This window comes from Balearica regulorum, chromosome 6, assembly GCF_011004875.1.
Source record: "Balearica regulorum gibbericeps isolate bBalReg1 chromosome 6, bBalReg1.pri, whole genome shotgun sequence".
Classification (NCBI taxonomy): domain Eukaryota; kingdom Metazoa; phylum Chordata; class Aves; order Gruiformes; family Gruidae; genus Balearica; species Balearica regulorum.
In genome coordinates this window covers 9531732-9553107 of record NC_046189.1, presented here as the reverse complement: position 1 = coordinate 9553107, position 21376 = coordinate 9531732, and the positions used below count along the sequence as shown (strand labels likewise).

At 46.5% G+C, this 21376-nt stretch overlaps 1 long non-coding RNA gene across 1 annotated transcript; it reads right to left on the bottom strand.

Annotated features, from left to right (window-relative positions):
* Window positions 1-2024: 2024 nt before the first annotated feature.
* LOC142602326 (uncharacterized) lies at window positions 2025-14491 on the bottom strand. Its single transcript, XR_012836031.1, has 3 exons — window positions 14302-14491; window positions 9129-9313; window positions 2025-3496 (listed from the first exon to the last, which is right to left on the bottom strand). It is a non-coding gene; the product is annotated as an uncharacterized LOC142602326 (long non-coding RNA).
* Between the last annotated feature and the right edge of the window lie 6885 nt (window positions 14492-21376).

Here is a 21376-nt window from a genome sequence, read left to right as displayed (position 1 = left end):
ATAAGCCCCCTCAGCCTTGCAACGTGCTTGGCTGGAGGGTTCTGAGGAAATAGCTCCCTGCCACAGAACAGCGCAAAGACCTGAACATGGTACCGTAATTCAGCTCTCCCTCTTAGAAGAGGTGGCAGAACAGTGTATGTGCACTTTGCTTCTCCTTTTCAGAGCCAGACTTAGAAGACTGGGCTTTCCCCTTCTATTTCTGTAAACAGAAATCCATAGATGACAGCAGTTGTGAAATGCTTGGCCACACGTTCTGCCACACTGGAGCTCTGGTACAACAAATGTTGTGCAATGCTTATCTGTAGGCAGTGGAGCAGCCCTGCTGGGTGCAACTCGGTGCTTGGAATAAAATGTGCTGCTTGCAAGAATTGGAGAGGAAGGCAACATGAGCCACAGGAGAATTTGCTTAAAGACCCAAGAGCTTAATCCACTTCTGTCCTGAATCCTTCAGTCGGTGCAGATACGGGAGATGACAGACTCCCTTGGTGGCCTCTCTCCTGACTGGCTTTATAATCTGGTAATGCTACAACCATCAGAGTGATCAACTGTATGTCAGTACATGAATGGTGCTATTTTAGTCACTTGGAAAGAGTTCAAACCAAACTCTAGGAATGATAGTGTCCCTGGCAAAGGTTGGACAAAAATACTTTTATCCATAGAACTGGTAAAATTTTTCCATACAGATAGGGTTTTTCTGCCTTCCTCTCCACCTTTTGTCTGCCCCATCTATTTAGATCCCTTGGGAAGGAATCATGTTGTATCCTGTGTTTTCAGCCCCAAGCACAGTAGGAGCCTGTCCTGGATCACTCACCAGGCCCTACCAAAACCAAGCATGACTCTGGGTACTAGAACGGCTGGGACAGGACAGCCAAAGGCCACGTGCTGCTCTGCCTCATGGAGAGTGACCCTGGGGTAAACTTCCACAACCAGTCCCAGCTCTTGCTTTGTGACTTACTAGGAGAAAAAAAAACAGAAGGTGGATCATACAGCAAATCTCATTGGAGATTTGAGGAGACTCCTTAATTTTGCAAGAAAAACAGTTAAGAGAATACTCACCTGCCAAGTCTTGGGCAGAGAGGAAGTCACAAGGGTGGTTAGCTCAAAAGCAGAAAATACTAAAAAACACTTCACCCAGGACACGCTTCTAGTTCTGTGTCATGGGTAAGATAGTTTCAGGTGAACATCTGTCCAGGAAGACAAGTGTCAGTGTAACACAGCAGCTGGGAGAGGTGCAAAGGACGCCAGATCTGGGCCTCCAAGCCACCTTGCTGCTGTAGTCCGTATACTTGCAAATAGGCTACCTTTGGAACAGTGAGTGTGGCCACTTCTCTGCATCACATCACGCCCAGGCTGCCTGGTGCTCATCGGCCAGCACAGAGCCACCAGGCCTGCAGAGCAGGGAGTGTGGTGACCAGCAGTGAGCGCAGAAGGAGGTGGATTTATTTTATACTAAGGTCAGGTTTAAAGCTGGTAGGAAGAGGTTTAAACTTGAAATTATAATACAGCAGGGCCCAAGCAATCTAGGAAGGTTCAAAAGCACACTGCCAACAACTGCCTGGCACAGGTGATGGAAGAGCTAACAAGGAATGGTGCTCTCCTGGACCTCACGCTTACAAACAAGGAAGAACTGGTTGGGGACACGAAGGCAGAGTCAGCATCGGGTGCCGTGACCGTGAGATGGTGGGGTTCAGGATCCTAAGAGGGGAGAGGGGGGCAAAAGGCAGGACCACAACTCTGATTTTGAAGAGCAGACTCTTCAGAGATCTGCTTGAGATATGGTCCTGGAGAGGATAGGGGTCCAGAAGAGCTGGCTGGCTTTCAAAGATCATCTCCTCCAAGCTGAGGGAAGGTCCATCCCAACAAGGAGGGAATGAAGCACAGGCGACAGGAGGGAGGCAGACTCTTCTCAGTAGTGCTTACTGATAGGACAGGAGTCACAAATTGAAACACCTCGGATTCCATCTGAACACAAGAAAACTTTTATTTTATTTTATTCTATTTCATTTTTTTTATTGTGGGGGTGCTCGAAAACTGGAGCAGGTTTCCCAGAGAGGTTATGGAGTCTCCATCCATGGACATACTCAAAACCCAACTGGACACCATCCTTGGCAACCTGCTTTAGCTCACCCTGCTTGATAGAGGTTGGACTAAATGGTCACAAGAGGTCCCAGCCAGCTTCACTGTCTCTGTGAAATATTTCCTATCTGTCTTCTCCGATGTAAAAAGACACATGGCTCCAGAAAGCTTGGTTGCGTGGAGGAGGAAGGCAAGGTTGCAAACTCCCTCTGTATCTGTAAGAGGCTGGGACTATGCTGGGAAGACAGAGCTGGTCATCTTCTATGTTACCATCAGGGACATACATGTTCCTTCCAGGTTTGTTTTAAGGTAGTGTGTACAGTACCTGTTCCACCACTGATGAACAATTTTGCTCTGTTTGTTTCACAAAGCGACGCTTCAAATCCTGCTCATATTTTTTTAATCGTCATTCCAGTTGCCAGCCCCTCAGAGTGCCCTTGGTATTACCCAGCAGTGACTGAAAGATTCCTATTTGCTGTGAAGGTGACCTGCAAAGCAAAACAGTTTTTTCTCCCCTGCTTCTTTATAATGTATTAAGAAACTAGAAGAATGATTAATTTATTTTGTTTCCTAGCATCTTCTTTCTTGCTTCTTTTTTAAACCTCAGAACCATAAGGCTATGAGGTCGCAGCTGTGGGTGATGGAAGCACCGGCTTTCTAACCTCCTTGCTGGAAGTGTAGTCAGTCTTCCGCAAGCAGGAGGAGCACGGAGGGCTTTGATGCAGGTGTATCTTCAGCCACAAGAGCTTCCAGAAGACTTGCAGATACCCTGTAACAACAGGTAGGCCTAAAAAGAAGTCTGGAAGCCATGACAGCAACGTGCAATGGAAAGAAGAGAGAGAGATGCATTGTCAGTATCTAGGGTTCCTGCAATAACCTGGCCTTAAAAAAATGCTAATGAGCACTGACTGCATGAGTGGGTCACACCAAGAGACAGCACCAAAACTTTGCTCATGCAGTTCAGGGGAGCAGCTGGGAGCGTGTTGAATAAACTGTGGGACTGCAGCCAAAGCAGAAGCCTTTCCATCACTGAGGGAGTTGAATGTCTGTGTACCACTCAGTCAGTGTCTTACCACACAAGCCAAATTTAGCCCACAATGAGTGTCTACAGCAGGGGTTCCACTGGTGAAGTTAAATCCGTTTCCAAGCTCAAGTGCTTGCTGCAGAACATTTTTCTTCTGTTTGCAAGAAATGTGTTTGTAGACTCGGACTCACAGGGAGGTTTCAGTCCAAAACAATCAGGGTCGAGTTGTTCAGAGTTCTCAGCAGTCACAAGTCTAGCAAAAATCCCATGTATCTCAGCAGGCCTGGGGTTTCACCCTCTGGCTTCAATAGACGTTGGTCCAAACTCCCTCTTTTCTTTCAGTTACTCAGTATTCAGTGCTATTGGAGTCCCAGAATAGATCTTCCTGCAAGAAATCTGCCAGCAAGAGCTAACATTTAATATTTTATTGTACACAGAGATTAAAAATGTACAGAAGCCCCCAAACGCCACCTTTAAGCAATTCTTACCAGGCCATTACCATACGTCTGACAAGCTCCTAAATTAAGCTACAGGTTCAATCAGCTGGTTTTTAACACAGATGACACTTCAGCGCCCGTTTAACAAGCTGGCAGCCAGTCTGGCATTCTGGAGACCCCAGAAAACAGTGGTTTGGTGCCTGCAGCGTTTTTTGAACACGCCATATTTGGCCAGCAGGGTCAGGATTTCCCCAAGGAAATATGAATGACTCCAGAGGAAGCCACGCAGGCTTGAGAGGAACCTCAGCCCAGAAGTCAGTGGGACGGATGCGGTGGGGAATCCCCACTCTTGTTGCGGTCTGGGGTAGTTTCATGCATCTAGTCATGCTCCTGAGTCAGGAGCACGGATCCAAGCTGCCGTGTACCTGCATGATGCCTGAGGCCAGCAGGACTGCCTGGTGTCTGACGCCGGGATTTCAGACGGCTTTGTCTGCCTACCTAGCTGTTCGCTTAGCAAGCTGACTGCAAGACTCAGTATTAGGGCGCAGTAATGTACCACCAAAAAAAACCCCCTAATTGCAAAGTAAACATTCTGAATTTGCAGCATTCTTTCAAAGGAGCCGCGTGCTTGTCCTGCAGCACTAACGTAGCCTTTTCTTCCCGGGCTCCATACATTTTAGCAGACGTTTTCATTAGAGGACCCAGTCCTGCAAGGTGTTTATGGAGCTTCTTTAGTTCCCTCATTCAATTAATCCCACACTCATCAGTACCATGACTTACGTGAAATCTCTGATGTGGGGCAATTCTAGGGTGACTCTCCTGCTCAGCTGTGGATCTGGGCTTGGACCAGAGGAATTTGGGTGTAAATTTGCCCCTTAGAAGTGGAGAGCATAGGAACGAGTGCCTCCTCAGCTTTTCAGTTAAGAGATCCAAAGGACTATGCACAACAAGTCGCAAAGATTTGCGGGCTTAAAGCCCACTAACATTTGCAATTGCTGTTATTTGGGGTCTCCAGCGAGTGCTATAGCAAAAACCAGACCTCACAGCCTTGCTCCTTCATCAGGCTGGTCTTTACTGAAAAGGTTTAACAAGTGCAGATGGGGGGGATTAGCACTTTCCCACTGCAGCTATGCCAGAATAACCCCCACTCTGCTCACAAGGACACCAGTCACAGTTGCCTAAACTAGCTCAGTAACTCCTGTTTACATAGGGGAAATAGATACCAGCTTTACACCAACAAAAACATGGCGTGATCCCTTCAGCTAGTCCCACAGCCATGGATGGTTGGCTGATACAAGAGACAAACACTTGGAGTCAGAGGAAGAAGGCAGTTCCGGTGGGGCAGAGAGCTCTGCGCACCCCTCTGCGCCTCCCCAGAGCGAGCCGAGTCGCTTGTTTCACACACACTCATGGCTCAGCACAGGGCAGCCAGCATTAGGGAGTTGTCTGAAGTGGCTCAGAAACCCTGAAACTACCAGCAAGGCAAGCCCTTTCCTATCAGTTTTAACCATTTCAAAAGGCTTTGCAAATGCCTTCTCCTGTTGCCAGCCCTGTCTCTGCCGGGGCTGATTCCTGCGGGAATTCCTTGGCCACAAGTTTGGCCCGTGACACCTCCAAGGCAGCAACACAGGCCCTTAGAGGTGAGGAGAATCTCTCAACTCTTTCCACCCCAGGAAGGGTTTTACTTCTCACCCCTTCTCCAGTGCCTGGAGGAGGTATGCAGACAGACCACATCACCCTGTCTGCCGCCTGGCTCCACAGAGGCTAATGGGCTGGAAGTTCATTGTTGGTCTTGCATCACCTAATGCTGACCTTCAAAAGAAAAATAGGGGATTTATGTCCACGAAGGAGGCTTTGAAGATTTGATTTGGATTTATTTTTTGTAATGGGGATTTGGGTTTCTTTTCTATGTTCTTTTTTTTCTTTCTTTTTTTCTTTAGCAGCTTCTGCTTTTTCCTGAAAGTTTGTTGGTGGTCTTAACAAGATGGATTTCTACCTTTCTCAAATCTTCATAAGCAATAGGGTATGCTAAAGATGGAAAAAACCCAATCTTCTGGCAGGTCTGTTCCCTAGGTGGAGGAATAACCTTTTGTTCACACTGCCACAGAGCTGGAGGAAGATGTGGTGACCCCCACCCTGCCCCAGGTAGTCACCACCCCTCCTCCCTCACCTACCAACACTGCTCCACGTGTGACCGCTGCATTCCTGTTACACAGGCAGCTTCACTAACAAGTCAGAAGCGGCTGCAACACCTGGTGGAAAAAGGGGGGGTGCGGTGCTGGGATGAGTAACTGTGAGAATATTAGCCCTACCCTCCATGCTGTGCAAACAACGCAGCCACGCTGCCGGTGATGTGGCTTGTAGCTGGCAGGCACAGGGCACAGAGCAAGCTCGTATCTGCAGAGGAGCATGCAGACACAGTCTCAGTTGTTTAGCTCTGTGTTAACAGCAAAAACCAAATCCGAAGCGGACTAAACAAATCTCATCATGGCAAAGTGCTTCATAAATTACTAATTCAGCCTCCTGGAGACTAATAGGGAATCAAGCTGTTTACTTCAGAGTACCACACATTTTTCTTTCTCGCCTTCTCCCTGTGGCACCTGTAGATAGATTTTGATGTGCAAAGCATTGTCAGTGACTAATGAGTACCTAACAGTTGCTGCAGATTTCCATAGGCAGCACATTATCACTTCTAGTTACCACATCAAGAAAGGACCTAAGAATCATCCGCCTGGGCCAAAAAGGGTCAGCAGGTAAACAGTGTTCTTTCAGAACATCAGACCTGGCAATGCAGCACATTTCAAGTGCCATTGGCAACACGAAGAGGTTTTGTACCACAGCTTTTGCATTTCCACTTAAATTTTCTGAGCATATAGAAAATCAACATTCCTGCCCAGATAGGGTAATGAAGTGTTTCCTTCTGAGAGCCACCAAATGAAATGGGTACTCTAAGTGGTCTTTTGAGATGAGCACCTCTGGGAAGGTACTGCTTGAAACTAAGTTGTAGTTTGGGATGTTTTAAAACAGGAAAAAAAAAGCCTAACTCATAGTGATAACGTGTTTGTAGGAACCATTTTACTGCAGTCGACGTTGTTGCCCTGTGTTGTGTTAGGGTGTGGGAGGGAATGGAAAAATAAACAGAATACAGTGAAAGCTTCCCAGGGCTTCCCGGCTCTTGGGCTTGTTGATAACATGACAGTTCAGGAACACACATTCCCAGATATTCCTGAATAGTCCAGGCAGGGCAGCTCAGAATAGCACCATCCACACTGCACTTTGAATTCAGACACAACTGAAAGGCATGCACTCAGGAGGGCAACACGGCCCAGCCGCTGCGGCATCGCACAAACGGGGACGGAGCCATATCCCACAGCAACTCCAGGCAGGAAGGCTGAGCAACAGGCTCTCAGGTTACTGCCTCACATCACCTGCTGCAAACCAGCTGGGTGATCATTCCCTCCTGGCATCTCACGCCTACCAGCAGGTTAACCTTTAGAGGCCTGATTTAGTTCTCACTGCAGTCCCTAGGAGCTCCTCTGAGAAGGCAGTGCCAGCGGAGTAGGCACCGCGGAGTCACAGGGGATTTTACCCAGGCTTAAAAAAACCCCAGCCAACCCGTATCGGATGTCTCAGTGAATGCAACTTCACTTTAGGAAAGATGAGCATGATTCCTCGCTGGCACTGCTAGGGAAATGGTTATCCCAAGGCACCAGATGCCTTCACGGCTTTTATTTAAAGAGGCTTGCCAATTGGGTGCATTTCCGCTATTGTAAAACTTGTACTACCATGAAATAACTATTCTTTCTGTTCTGCTAGGGCTCCTTGATCAATCAAAGGCTTTAATAATGTTAAAATAGCAAATACTGTCTTCATGTTGTGTAGCAAGTCACTCCATTCCTTTCCTGTTACTTTTGGATATATAAATGAGAGCTAAAAATTTGATTCTTCCATGTAATTTTTCTGGGTTTTTTTCTTCTGTGTATTTTTTGTGTGTTTTTAACCATTGGTGCTGCTAAGTAAACTTCCTGTTGAGGTTGTATTTATACCATTTCTAAGAGTCTCATCTTTACTGCATGGTGGTATTAGATAATACTGAATAAAATATACTTTCTGCAAAAGGGTAATTAATTATTGGAATTAAGCTTAACAAGCAAACATAGATGAAGAAGTCTTATATAGCTGGAGGACCAAAAATTCCTCCAGGTTTTTTCAGTTTTTGGTTATATTATCTATTGATGCTGTAGTTTCATTAAGTTCTCCAGTCAAGCTAGACAATACTGAAAACATACAAGAAAACTATTTTGTATTGCAGATATTTCAAGCTTCTTTTGTAATTTATAAAAAAAGAGAAGCCCATCAGTCCGACTGTTTGATGAAAGTCATCTTTACTGTAGGTGGGTATTGACCTCCACCTGATATAATCTGACGGTTGTGTCTGGCACCTTGAACACCACGAGGAGCCGATCCATAAAAATACACCCAGCCATTGCATAAAAATACCCTTCTCCTCTACTCCAAAGGCTGAATACGATGGCAAGAAAAATCTGAAGGACCTTACTTGAAATCTGAAACTCGGTCATCTTTTTCTCTCACATCTCTGGAATGATTAGACTGACTATGGAGCAAGTAGTGTCAATGACAGCAGTGACGAAAAGAGATGTTCCTAAAGTGGCAACCACCTGAAGGCAAGTGGTAAAAGTTTCAGGGGATGGTTGACTGGCAGAGCTTTTCCTGGGCAGATGACCATGAGCCTAGAGTATGGTTCTTGCCATGTTGAGTTACTTGATATGATGAAGGCTTTACTGTAATCAAAGCCTCTCATCGATTGGGCTTGCTTCTGTACCCTGGACTTCAGTGTGAAAGATTAAAGCCAATACATGTTCATTATCAAAGTTTTGTCTTACTCCTTCTACAGCAGTATTTTAGCTCCTGCTGTGTTCTCTGATTTTTTTTTTTGTACCAAGAGGGAATTTATCCAGTAAGTTATGCTATAGGTTTGCTCCTGGCATTGTTCTTTTGAATGTCATCTGCGTTCCTGGGTGTTCAGACTACTGTTTCATACACTGTTAAATTATTGTTAGGTAAACTAAACAAAATCACAGAAGAATAACCCACTTGCAATACTGATGAAACGAATAATATTTTATACCTGTGTAGCATCTTCCATTGGATAGAATCCAGGCATGTTATCAATGGTATATTAATTTAACTTCTTGAAATGATTGTAAATTAATGGATATTATATTTGGTTAACAGACGAGGAGATACTAAGGAACATGGGTGCCTTCTCAGTTTGAGACTTGCTAATTTGGGAGTAAAATCCAATCCCTCCCATTCTGTGATTCTGTGAAAAATCTGCATTTCCTCAGTTGTTTTGGAATGTGTGCTATTTCTTTCCAAAGGCAGCAAAGAGCAAGCTATTAAAGTGATCTTGGCATAAGTAGGACTAGTACTTCATTCCTCAATGAAAAGTATTTTCCTGTGATACCCTCAGCCCATTTCACAGATCTGGGTAAAGTCAGCCTGCCTCTCCCTTCCACGTGGGCTCACGCACGGAGAGTCTGACTGAGAAAGTACTTACAGGGACATACACGTGTCCACGGAAAGTCTTCCATTGGGTTCAGTTGGTTTACTTCCCGCAGGATCACTAGGAGGTGTATCATCCGCTTGTTGTCTACACAGTCATGTAGTCATCAGTCCCTTCTGACCGAGCTTCTGCTGCCATGATGCAGAATTGAGAGACACGAACACCTGAGTAGCACGGTTCAATAATCCCCTAAATAAATTAGATCCTGATCATCATCAAATGCCACGTAAAAGAAAGTACATAATGACATGTTATGAATATTTTTGTTCAGGTTTTCCATATTCAAGCTCATTTTTATCTCATGATACAACAAAGAGTTCTTCAAACATTCATGTATGCCAGGGTTTAACCAGGTGTTAATTTCAGAAGCTTGATGGCAGCTTTCTGATTTTGAAAGCCAGCCTCGTATTGGAACTATAATGAAACTCTGCATCGCACACATGCTATTTTAAGAAAAACTCCTCATGACGTTTGTCAGCCTAGCTGCCGAGGTGAAATCATGGTGAAACCATGGCCAGTCCAGCCTAACAGAGCTGCGCGTCTGATCATCCCTGCCCATCGGCAACGCACGGGGACGGTGGAGCAATACCAAGGATGCATTGCTGAGACAGAGGGGTTTGTTTCGCCTGACGGAAACCCTCTCTCAGCACAGCCCCTGCCACAGCTGCTCACCCCCAGGAAGCCGCGCTGAATCCCCAGCACCGGGAGCCACTCCTGCAGTTCCTTCTCTGAAGCCCGCAGAGCAAGGGTGCTCCCTCCCCTGACGGCCTTTCTGCAAGCCGGCAGAACCACGGCCGCATCTCTCTCCCTGCTGTTTGTTTTTCCAAAACGCATCTGTGCCAACACAACTGGGTTGCTTTTCCAGCTGGATGAGCAGAAATGGCTTTCCCTAGAGTTAGGAACTGTAACGTTTACATGTATTTATCCCAATCAGTATTGCTGTATTTCTGAACAGAAATAGCAGTAAATCCCAAAGAAGATTAAAAAGAAAAAAATCCCACAGTTGCATTAGGCACTCCAGGTTCTCTCTTTATGAAAATTTTTATCCTCCATCTCCACGTTCACCGAATTTGGTGGTCACTACCCCAGATAACACACATCTCAACTTTGCAGCTCTCCTTAATTAGCAGGTAGCAGAGCAACATGTAATTAGCAGTAAGTGCTGTCTGTTTTCAGCCAAGTGATGCACCAGAGGAGGGTGCAGACAGCTCACGTGGAGCATGTGTCATGCAAGCCACTCCATGCTGGCATGATGGCCACGCAGGCTCTTCCTGGGAGAGCTCATCAGGTACAGGTTACCCAACACCTCAGCAGAGAAGTGTAAGAATGATGTAAGAGCATCATTTTCATAGCCACCCTCTGATTTCATGGTGTTGATTTGACATGGAGGTATCTGGTGTGCAAATTGCAGGCCAGGTTAAGGGCTTTATAAACAGCCCCAGGCTTTCGGTCAGCCATCGCTCTTGTCATCCCAGTAGCAAGACGTGTAACAGTGGCAGGAACCCCACTGCTAAAGGTGCATCAGGCAACTGAAATCGGCAGTGGTGGCTAGTGCAAAACACTTTCTTTTATGTCAAGATCTAAGAATGGGAAACACTCAGCAAAGCATCTTTACCAATGAGTAAAGATGTGGCAAAACAGTTTCAGGTCTGTGTGAATTTAATCCAACCGCTTCCATTTGTCAAATGGAATTTAAAAAAAAAAACAAAAACAAAACAAAACAGTTGGTTTTGGTTCAGCTTGGCGTTCACAGGTATCTACCCAAGTTGCCAGAGTACTTCACAGGAACTACAGTTAGATTTTTTTCATGCCCCCGTTCTCCTTAATGGACCTTGTTCCCCCATTTAATGTTCCATCCCACAGTCCCCTCTCAGCAGCGACAGAGCCTCGTGTGGTTTCACCGGCCAAGACGCAGCACAGGAGATGCTGCCCTGCTGGAAATCTGGGCCATGGAGAAGAATCAAGAACACGGCGCAGCCAAGGCACGGTTCCCACGGGCACTGGTGCTTCTCGGGCAGGGGACTTCTCTGCCCAGCTGATCTGGCAAACACGGCTTCAGCATTTCGGAGTCATGGTCTTTTCCAGAGACAAAAATGCCTGTCATTGTCCCTCCCCTGGGGGAAAATAAGAACCAGCGTTCTCCGTGGGACAAAATTTTGGTTACCAACTCTGCTGCCACAAGCCCGGGGCCGCTCGGCCCTGCCCGGAAGTCGGCAGGGTGCGATGGCAGCCCTGCGCGTGCCCTGCCAGCAGTGAAAGGGACGGGCAGCAGCAATGACTAGGAAAGCAGGGTTAAAACAAAAACCCCCAAAACAATCTGGCATTGCATGCCAGAACACCATCAGTGAAGCTTCCTCTGACTTCTTTATCAAGACTGACAATGTTGTATGAACGCTGCCAGATCGTGCACAGCACTGAGGTCCCCCCGGGACCGCCTCCCCCCGCTACACGCAGCTGCACTAGGCAGTCCAGCACACAGCTGAAGGCAGCACCCAGAGGGTTAATTCTGCTCAGGGAAGTACCACTCGTTTGAAGAATCAGTTACTTGACACCAGATAGTGTCCATGTCCGGTAATTAAACTGATTTGGACATCCAAAGGGCAGTTCTCTTGCCAAGGTGTAGCGCTCCTGGCAGACAGAGCTCCCAGCTCTCCTGCATCCCGGCGTTGCCATGGCAGCACAGGGGATGTGCACCTTAGTGCTTATTAGGCTCCAAGAACCATTTCTCATGAGAATTGGGCTGCGCGATCACAGGCACAGAACTGTTAAACCATCGCGGTATGAAAATTAGCAATGGCCACAATTACACAAAACTCAGAAAGCTGGAAAAGCACTCGTCATGTTTGTGCATTGGCTGTCCCTATTTAAGGCTTTATCGTTTGACTTCCAAAACACTCCAATGAGCAGTGTCTGCTACATGAGGGCATCAGGTAAACAGACATCCTTTGACTCTGCGTTTGAACAAAGGAGCCCTCCTTCCTTTCCACTCCTGTAACAATAATTCCTTTAATACTTACCCCCCACGCAGTGTTTATTCTGCAGCAGAAAGGAGCTTCATCTGCTGTGCCTGTGCTAGCGACCCCCGGCATTGCCAGCAGCGAATGTAAACTCCCGCGTGACTTCCTAGGTCTATAAAGCCCGTTGCCCTGGATCACACTCTGCTGTTTTAGTTTTTTAGGATTCCACAGATGCCAGAAGTAATCTTAGTTTACATGAAAGGCAGGCAGGTCAAAGACACTCCACTGAAGCCAAGAGCACTACTCGCATGAGTAGGGCCTACACATAGGAAGAGGATTACTGGTAGAAATAGGGATTAAAAGACTGAGGCCATCGGAGCAGAAGTGTCTTTTTTGCTGTGTCAAGCCTTGAATATGTAAACTGGTCACTGGAGCTGAAAGACTCCCAGGATGACGTTGCCTGGAGATCATAGCCCCACCTACCTTCCCCAAAGGTTAAGGCTGGGGCTTTTGAAGTTTCTGCCATTTTGGAGGACACCCAAGCCTAATTACATCAGGGATGAGGTGCTGCCAAAAGCACAGAAGCTGCTGAAAATGTCTTCGTAGTCCAGTATTGCAAAAGCAGCTCAGTGAAGCTGAGCAGTTGGCTCGGGCTCCCGGCAGAGCGCTGTATTGAGGAGCTAGGCGGTGACAGGCAGCGATGAAGCACCCACGGCAATGACCCTTTCAGGGCTGTCACAACATCCTGTACCAGGGCAGAGTGTGCGCTAGCTGGCTGGCACCTGGGCCTCCCAAAGTATACGAGGGGTGCAACCTTTACGGTCGGTAACAGGTTTAGGATGACCCAATGTGTTAATTTGAGACATTCACCACAGAGGGGGAACCCTGTGATGTTGAGTGAAGTCACACAGCCACTGCTGCGGGCCAACGACTCGGCTACGGCCTGGGATGCCACCCTGTCTCCCGCTTGTTGGCCGTGGCACAGGGAAGAGGGGTTTGCCCAGCCTGCGGCCTGAGAGCATGAGACAAAGCGGCTCTGGGCTCGCTCGCTCTGTAACTTCCAACTACAAGCAAGTCTGCCTTTTACAGCGTGTTCACCACCAGTGAACTCAGCAGACTTCTGTGATGGCTCTGGCACTGTCACGCGCTCTGTAGTGGTGGACATCACAGCACCAACGTCTCTGCAGGATGGGGGCTCACTGTGGTTAGGACTTCCCTGCACACCGCCTTGGTGCCAGTTTGGCTCTGACCATACGCAGTGCACCCCTCCTGGGGATGGTCACGAGCGGTCTGGTAAAAACCGCTGCGCTCACAAGAGCAGCGATCTCTGCGGGGTGGGTAGGAGCGATGGGGAGAACGTCAACACAGGGACAAAGCAGAGGGCCTCTTCCTACCAGCTGCCAGTAGCAGCAGCAGCGTTTCAAACCCCCACGTATGTGCAAGCCGATATTTCAATGCCTTCAGGTTGCTATGGACAACCACAGATTTCTAAACTGTCTTACAGAGCAGAGCCCTGTCACACTGTACACAGTAACGCCACTTGGCATTTTTATTACCAACAGCTTTATGTCAGAAGGTGAAAAGTACTGTCATCGCTTTGCAACTGGAGAGAACTGAAGGTGTGATCAGTTTTAAACAAAAGTGATCCTTCAGGTAACCCCACCCATTTAAATGCACTAGTAGCTGAAATCACCTCCTCAAGCATACAGCCCCTTTGGATAACCCACACACCGTCTGGGGCTGAAGCATGGACAAACTATATGGAAGCGAGTCACTGGGATAAGAACAGTCTCTAGAAAACAACGGGGGGGATTACTGGGAAGAAAGTTCCCTGGAGTGAGGCTTCCCCACGCGTATAATCCAGGCAAACTGCAGCAAAACTGTACGTGTATTTACAGAGCGGCCTCCTGGTTGCACGCACAGCCAGTGGCATTCCCTGGGGTGTACGTAGAGCCGTGAGGAGAAAAAGCCAGGGACGGGGCGCAGAGCCTCAGTGCCCCCCGTCCAGCCAGCCGGCATCCGCCGTGTGCGGTGCATCCTCCTCTCGCACGGCTTCAGGAACCCGAGCATTTAAAAAAACACGCCCACGAGTTCTTTGTTTGGATCTATCTCATGAACGTTGCCATGGCGTTATTAACGCTGTACCTTCTGGATGCAGGGAGTGCTGTTACCTGCATTTCAGATGGGGAAAACGAGGTAGAGCAACATGAAATGACCTACCCAACATCACGCAAGAGGTCTGTGGCGGAGCTGTGGCAGACTGAGGTCTCCAGAGTCTGCTGACAGCATTGCAAGTTTCTGTCAGGACCAAGACAGCTATGAAGTTTAGTAGCATTCTCCCATTTTAAGCTGGTGAAAACACCTGCACAATCTACAGTTAGAGAAACTCGACCCCCGCAACCTGTTGCTGTAAGCATAGAAATACGGTTTCATTTGCTCTAAAGTGAGAACTATAATACAAAATGATGCAGGATAGTAAATAGAATTACAGTCTCTGACCCATTCTTTGGCTTGGCACAGAGAAAATGTCAAGGAAAACGATCTAGGAGTAGATTTTGCTTATCCTTCCCCATGTATACTCGATGCATGCCCTCCTCTCTTCCAGCAGATCTGCAAAGCGTCACCTAATTTATCTTCCCACCAACACAGGCACCGAGAGCACACCTCCATGATTAATGGAGTTTTATACGCGAGGAGTTGGTTACATTGCAGCAGACAATGAGAAATTTGATTACCACTAATACGGTATTGACACAAATGTCAATGCTGTAAGGCAAGCAATATCATTTTGAATCAAGCACCCCTTTCATCATTATTATTTTCGTTTGCTTCTTCCATTTTAATAAGCTGCTGCTCTGTGTATTACCCAAATACTCCCGACTAAAACTATCTGGGGACAATTTAGGTTGTATGTAATAGTTCCCTAAGTAGGAGGCACCTTTAACAAAAAGCTGCTGTGTGTTCACGTATCCCTGTTATCATTTAAACACACAATACTCCAGCTGAAAACTCCGCTCAGCTGGTACCGTTACCTTAGCGATAACTGATCCGTTGTTTTATCAAAGTCAAATGCAGTGGGAAGCGGGAATAATGGCTTCTTTTTGTCTCTGGAGAATCGCACCGATTAAATCACTCAAATCTTGACCAGTCAAAAATTAAGCCTGGCGGTGCTGTCACTCAGCCGAAGGACTGCGGGAACGGGTCTGGAGGTGGGGTCTGCCCTTGTGACGACACGGGCAGGAGGCGTCAGCGCGCCAAGCCTGGTGTCCCCTGGCCACCCCTTCGCTTGAGAAGAGGACCGTCCTCCCCAGCTGGGCAGGGGCGTAACAGGGCTGCTCTGCCAGGTGGCCTGGCGGGAGCAGGGCCTCGGCGCGGGCTGAAGGCCTTGCCACTCAGACGCCTTCCCTGGTTCTGGACTTCCTTGGCCAGACTGCCGGTTTCGGACTGCGGTGCCTGACCTGGGCCTCACCTCCTGCCTCCCTCCCCACGCCCGTCCCTTCCTCTCTTCCACAGAGCTCTAGGACTCTCCCTCCCCCCGTGAAGGACGATGGCTTCAGCTGTTTTCCTGTCTGCCTTTTCATGAGTAACTCTGATTTTGATGCTTTCTGCCTCCAGCCTCTTTGGGCCCTTCCAAGCACTGCCTGCAAGCCCCAGGCCTCAAATGGCATCCAGCTTGGCAGATAGAAACGGGTCCATGAAGAAATCCGGTTGCCCTCACTGGGCAATCATTAAATTTCCATATCTTCAAGAAGGAATTAGCTTAGCTTCTGACACAAAAGTTTCAATAAGCACTAGAGAAATAGGCAGGATGGGAGAAGCAGCAGAGTTTCTGGGGGCTAGGAAGGGAGCTCTTAGCGGCATCCATGCAACCTTTATAATCCTTAAACTCTGCATGGAGGCTGCACAAGAAATTACTCCAAGCCTTGAAGCCAATCTCATTTCTGTCCAGAAACGAGAGCGGAGTGGAGGGAGAGGAACGGGAGGCAGGGGAGAGACGAGCCTTATGGCCAAGCGGCAAAGTTCACGCATTGCTTTGAACTTTATACCTGTCCTTCAGGAAACAAAATCACAGCCCTGGCAAAAGAAACACAAAAGAGCTTACGTGGGAAAAACCCAAAGTAGAAATCGGCAAAACCAAAAAAGAACTTTAAGAGCTAAAGAAATATAAAATCCTCCATACTTTTTATTAATATATTAAAAGCTGAAAGTCTTCAAAAGCATTTGTAACTGCTCGCTCACAGAGGGGTGGCGAATGGAGCAAAGCATGAGATAGAAAAGCATTGCAAGGCAGCTAAATAATCTCCTTGTCTCCATCCTGCTGCAGGTGCCACAGGGCAGCGTCTGCGTCTGACCTGCTCCTCGGGGTGATGGACCGAGGTGCTGTCAGGTGTGGGGTGATGGACCGAGGTGCTGTCAGTCAGCAGCGGGCTGAGAAAGGAGGAGGCACAAGCTCAAAGTGATAATTAGAGCAGAAAAAACAGCACGGGACTGGAGGGCTTCCAGTGAAATGGTATTTCTGGTGCTGTTAGTAGTTTGCTTACTGTTATGTCTGAAAATTGGGAGTGCCTTAGTTGAAAATAAAGCGTGCTAGTAACAGGAAGCTAAACTGTTTGAACAAATGAGTGGATCACTCGTGCTGAGGCTATCAGTTTGGTTAAAACAACCGTCCTCTTATCTTCTTCAGACACTATGGCTTCTGACTTGTCGCATCTGATAAACATGTTACACCTTCTGCTCAGCAGTTACTTCGGTGGCCATTTCTTTCTCCCTCAAGACCTAGATAGTCTCACAACCTGGTGTTATCCTAGATTTATTATTTAGTGATGACAGCAACTTTAAAAGCCAAAATGAAGGAACTGAGACACAAACAAGAACGATTTGATACTACTTCAAGCCTGGGAGAGAGTCAAGTCTATAAATAAGGAATACAGCCCAACAGACTAGATAGAGAAAGGCTTATATTGAGTCTGCCCAGGTGCTCTCCAGCCAGGGAAAGTCAGAGGACAGCTCTGCTCTTCACCACCTCCTAAGCATTACATGATTATATTCCGACTCCCACAACATTAAAAAGGAAGACGACAAAGATCACTACCCAAATGGTTGGTCATTAGTGCAATCTATTAAACAGCCAGAGACACGAGCTACAATTACAGCAGCGAATATAAAAATTGTATGGAAATGCCATCCATTTTGTGCTGCAGGCTATGAAACAGGCAACAGCTGTGACGAGGCAAAACACTGCCTTCCCCATCCTGGAGACTGTGAAAACCGAGTTAGACAAACACCTGCCGGGTGAAGGTAAAGCTGGTCAGGCCCTGGGGCAAAGGGGTAGCCTCCATGGCTTTGCAAGCGTTATCCGAGCCCTATTTACTGGCGTCACGCACGTGCAACACTTCACAACTGCAGGACTGACTAGTCACAAGGCGGTATCTGCTGGCAGATGAGATCATGGTTACTACAGTAACCACAGCGATTTTCTTTTCTGAGGGCTAGACAGAGGAGTTGTTTTCCTCAAACTGTAAGTATGCTCAACTCATGTGCTTAAATCCCTGCTGCTGCCGGGCTCTACAGACTAACCCTGAAACAAAGAGTAACAGCAATGTTTGGTCCATGCGTGGGCCAAGCACGGAGTGCCAGCGCTCCTGACATCGTAGGGCTGCTACAGGCTTAGCACTGCTCCCTCAAGAACTTTTTAAAAAAAAAAAAAAAAAAAGAAAAAAAAAAGCCTCCACAAATTTACTCCCCCCAGATGCAATGCTCAGGTTTAAAAAATTGCAAATTAAAACCTAACTGAAATAGCTACAGAAATGAAGAACAGTAATAACCAAGAGAATTTAGGATGCTCATTGGTAAGCCAGTAGCAAGCTTGGTGTGAGACTGGAAGTGGCTGTGCACCCTGTAAGTAGGGTACGTGGACTGCCCTCTACAGTATGTCATTAGACTGCGCTTAGGTGGCACGCGCCCAAGGCACTAGGACTATTCTAAAATTCAAGTTGTACATTTAATTTATCCTCCCGCTTACCCATACCATTTGAATCCAAGTGTGAAAGCTTGATCTGACACCTTTACCTTTCTTTACCTTAGATGTTTCTCCATTCCTTTACCTTCCCTAACAGAGAAATAAATGTTGTTCTCCTAAAACCCCCTCTGCGGGCACTCATTGGTATTGCTGATGGGGATACTCTAATGCTTCTAATCCTCCGGTCCTTTTTCGGGGAATCATTACTTTGGAAAAACTTCCTCTGAATCATCAGACTTGGCCTGAAATTGAGCCGATGGAGCCTTTATTCACCCCAGATCCACCACTGCTTTTGCTGGCATGCTCACCAGGAAGAGCGAAGACTTTCTAAACTGGCCCTCACCTACACAGGTGGGACTTAACACCTCCCATCCCAGCACTGATCAACTGCAGAGATCGTCCTAACGTATTTCTACTGCCGTCTAAGCCTGATGGTTCGTGTGAATTTACCGATGCCTAGCTTTGTGCCTGGTATCCCATTTTCATTGCCGTATGTAAAACTGGGTTGGGGTTGGTTTTTTTCCCTCTATGAAAGTCTTCCCCGGGGATCTGCTTCGTGCACTGGGCACTTTTAACAGCATCACCAGCTCCTTTTCCCCAGCACATAGTTTCCCATCCTATTATATTTATGGCTCTGCTTGACTTTCTCCACCAGCACGTTTGTTGAGAAAGTAACAGCCCTTGGGGGCAGATATTTCTTATATTTTCTTCATGCCTAAAATAATTGTACCTACTTATTAGAAACCTCACTGACAGTATGATACAATAACCTTTGTGATTTATTTATCTTTCAGTGAGCTTTAAAGAGGGCTACTGCCTCTTTTCCAACTTTGTACTCTATAGTCCATCATCAAATGCAGCCCTGCGCTCTGATGTTTGTAACATACTACAACAAGAAATTGGTCTTTGAATTACATTTATTCTACCCTTATCTAGTTGATTTACTGGTTCCTCAAATATTTGCTTCCTTATACTATCTTAATTGAAGATTCCTCCTGCCTATATTTTCTTTCACTGCTGTTCTACAGAGACCACCACTCTCCTAGCAGCACTTCCGTGCCGTCTTCCCCGTTTTCTGTGTACAGCACTGTACCTATTTTTTTTCTATCACTTTAGTCTTTAAAAAAATCCAACTAAAAGATTTCAAGGACACTAAAACCAGCTGGATTCCGTGATGCATTTTTTATTTTCCCTGAGAAAGGTCTGCCTTCTGAAGGCACAAACAGAACATTTATAGGAGGTACCAGCATCTCTGTAACCTCCTTAAGGTCCCTTGCCCTTGTCTTCTGTATGCCCAGTGTTTGACAGCTTTGCATGCAAAACAAAGGCCTTACTAGTTGCGGGTTTATGTTTTCTGGTAGATATGCCTGGAAACATGGCTAAAACCTCACCTGTCTCTGGTCCTAGAACACGTGCTGTTCTAGCTTGGAGTAACTCAACCATAATCAACGTTCCACTGGTATAACGGAGATCAGCATCTGTCCCCACAACCTGCCCAAAGCAAGGTGTGATACACCCAAAATCAAGCAGCTTAGCCTCCCTGTCAACAAAGTTCTCCTGGTTCCCGCGGTATGGACCATCACAGACATACCGACGGATGACACTGCTGGATAGGGCCCAGCGCAAAGCAGCTCCTTCACTCCGCCTCGCTAATGAGAGATGAATCGTAGAAACTGGGGTAAATTTATTCCCGTGACTAGTGAGGTGGACTGATCCTGGCATTGCTCCACATCTACCACCGCTGTCCAAATCAGCCTTGGAGGGCACCGGTACTTTTTTTAGAAGGAACTGCTGATTTCAGGCCTCTGCCTTGCGGTGGAAGCTCTCGGCTGCGTGCCGAGGCTCTCGCAGTGCTCGGCTGGGAAACTGGGAAGAGCAGAGACGTGGGTTTTCCAAGCACACAATGAAGCTTTGCTAGCTCAGCCTCACTATCAGCTGGATCTGTACCTGTGAATGAAAAACAGATGAAAAGATCTACATATTTGATCTGTTGGGTGGGGGTTTTTTATTAAAATCAGGTAACTGGAGTATGGGAACTCTCATCATGGAGCAGACTAACAACCCAAAATTGTAAGCGAACAGTACCAAGTGCTTGGAATAAAACAAACGAGAAATGATAACAGGTTCTTCCAGAAAAATACCAAACAGCAAACGCAATTCTTAAACCCATTAGAGAAGAGGCAGCCCCACGTCATGGGGCTGGTACAACTCAATGGCAAGGACTGAGAACTTCACTTTATGGTCTCTCCTGCACCATACCGCCCTCTTTGATTTTGTGGCAAGGATTTACACAAATTAATTCTCAACATCTTTTTGACTGGTCTAGCTCTTCTTGGTTTTCATCTCTTTGAGTGTCCCCTGTTTATCCTTAAAACAGAAAATGGAAATGGAGCACCCGATCACCTCCTCACAATATTGCAGGGTGTGGCACAGCTTGGGATGGCACTCCTTACTCTTTTCTAATACCTTTTAAAGTTTCCCAGGGCTACTAATGCATTTGTAGCCCAATTTTGAAGCCTCCTTTTTTCACAAAAAAGAAAAAAAAATCATCCGGTTAGAAGGGAGTTTATCCCTTGAAAGCAAAAGAAAAATCTCAGTTTTTCCTTTCCTGCTGTTTGCTGAAACAGAGCTATATCTTGTCTTTTTTTTTTAATTAGATCCAAAGATGACGACGAATAATGACCACAAATAGGAAAGCTTTGCCTGAAGTTGCTAATAATATTCTATCACCTTATCTTTAAATTGTTTTTCATGGATTATAGACGTTTATAATTATGAATCCCCCCAGCTTCATTTTATCTAGTACAGCAACATAATCAAAATCATCCTGCTCTAAAGTCTCTATAGGAAATCTGCTTTTAAAAGCCCTTGTTCAATGTCCTCCCTCATTTTCATTTTCTTTGCTGCTGCTTATTATACTAAAGCCTGGCATCTGAAAATTGAACTGTAGCATTAACCATTTTTTCAACTCAGACCGTACCTATTCTTTCTGGATGTTAATACTGTGAGTATGTTTTAAAACACGAGGCTGCCTGCAGTGAAATGCCTTGCATTCATTCCCATTGTGCTCCTGTAAATACCATTATTATGAAGAAATGATTGACTTTGTTTAACGCACTGTTCAAATAGTCTGCAGAGATGTCTGTGGTGCCAGCATCATTCCCGTGCTTTAATTATAATTTTAATCATCCATGATCTTCCATTTGTTTGTGCTATAGGCTAATTATTTTTTCTATCACAAAGCACTGGAACGATGTCTTAGTGTTAATAATTTTT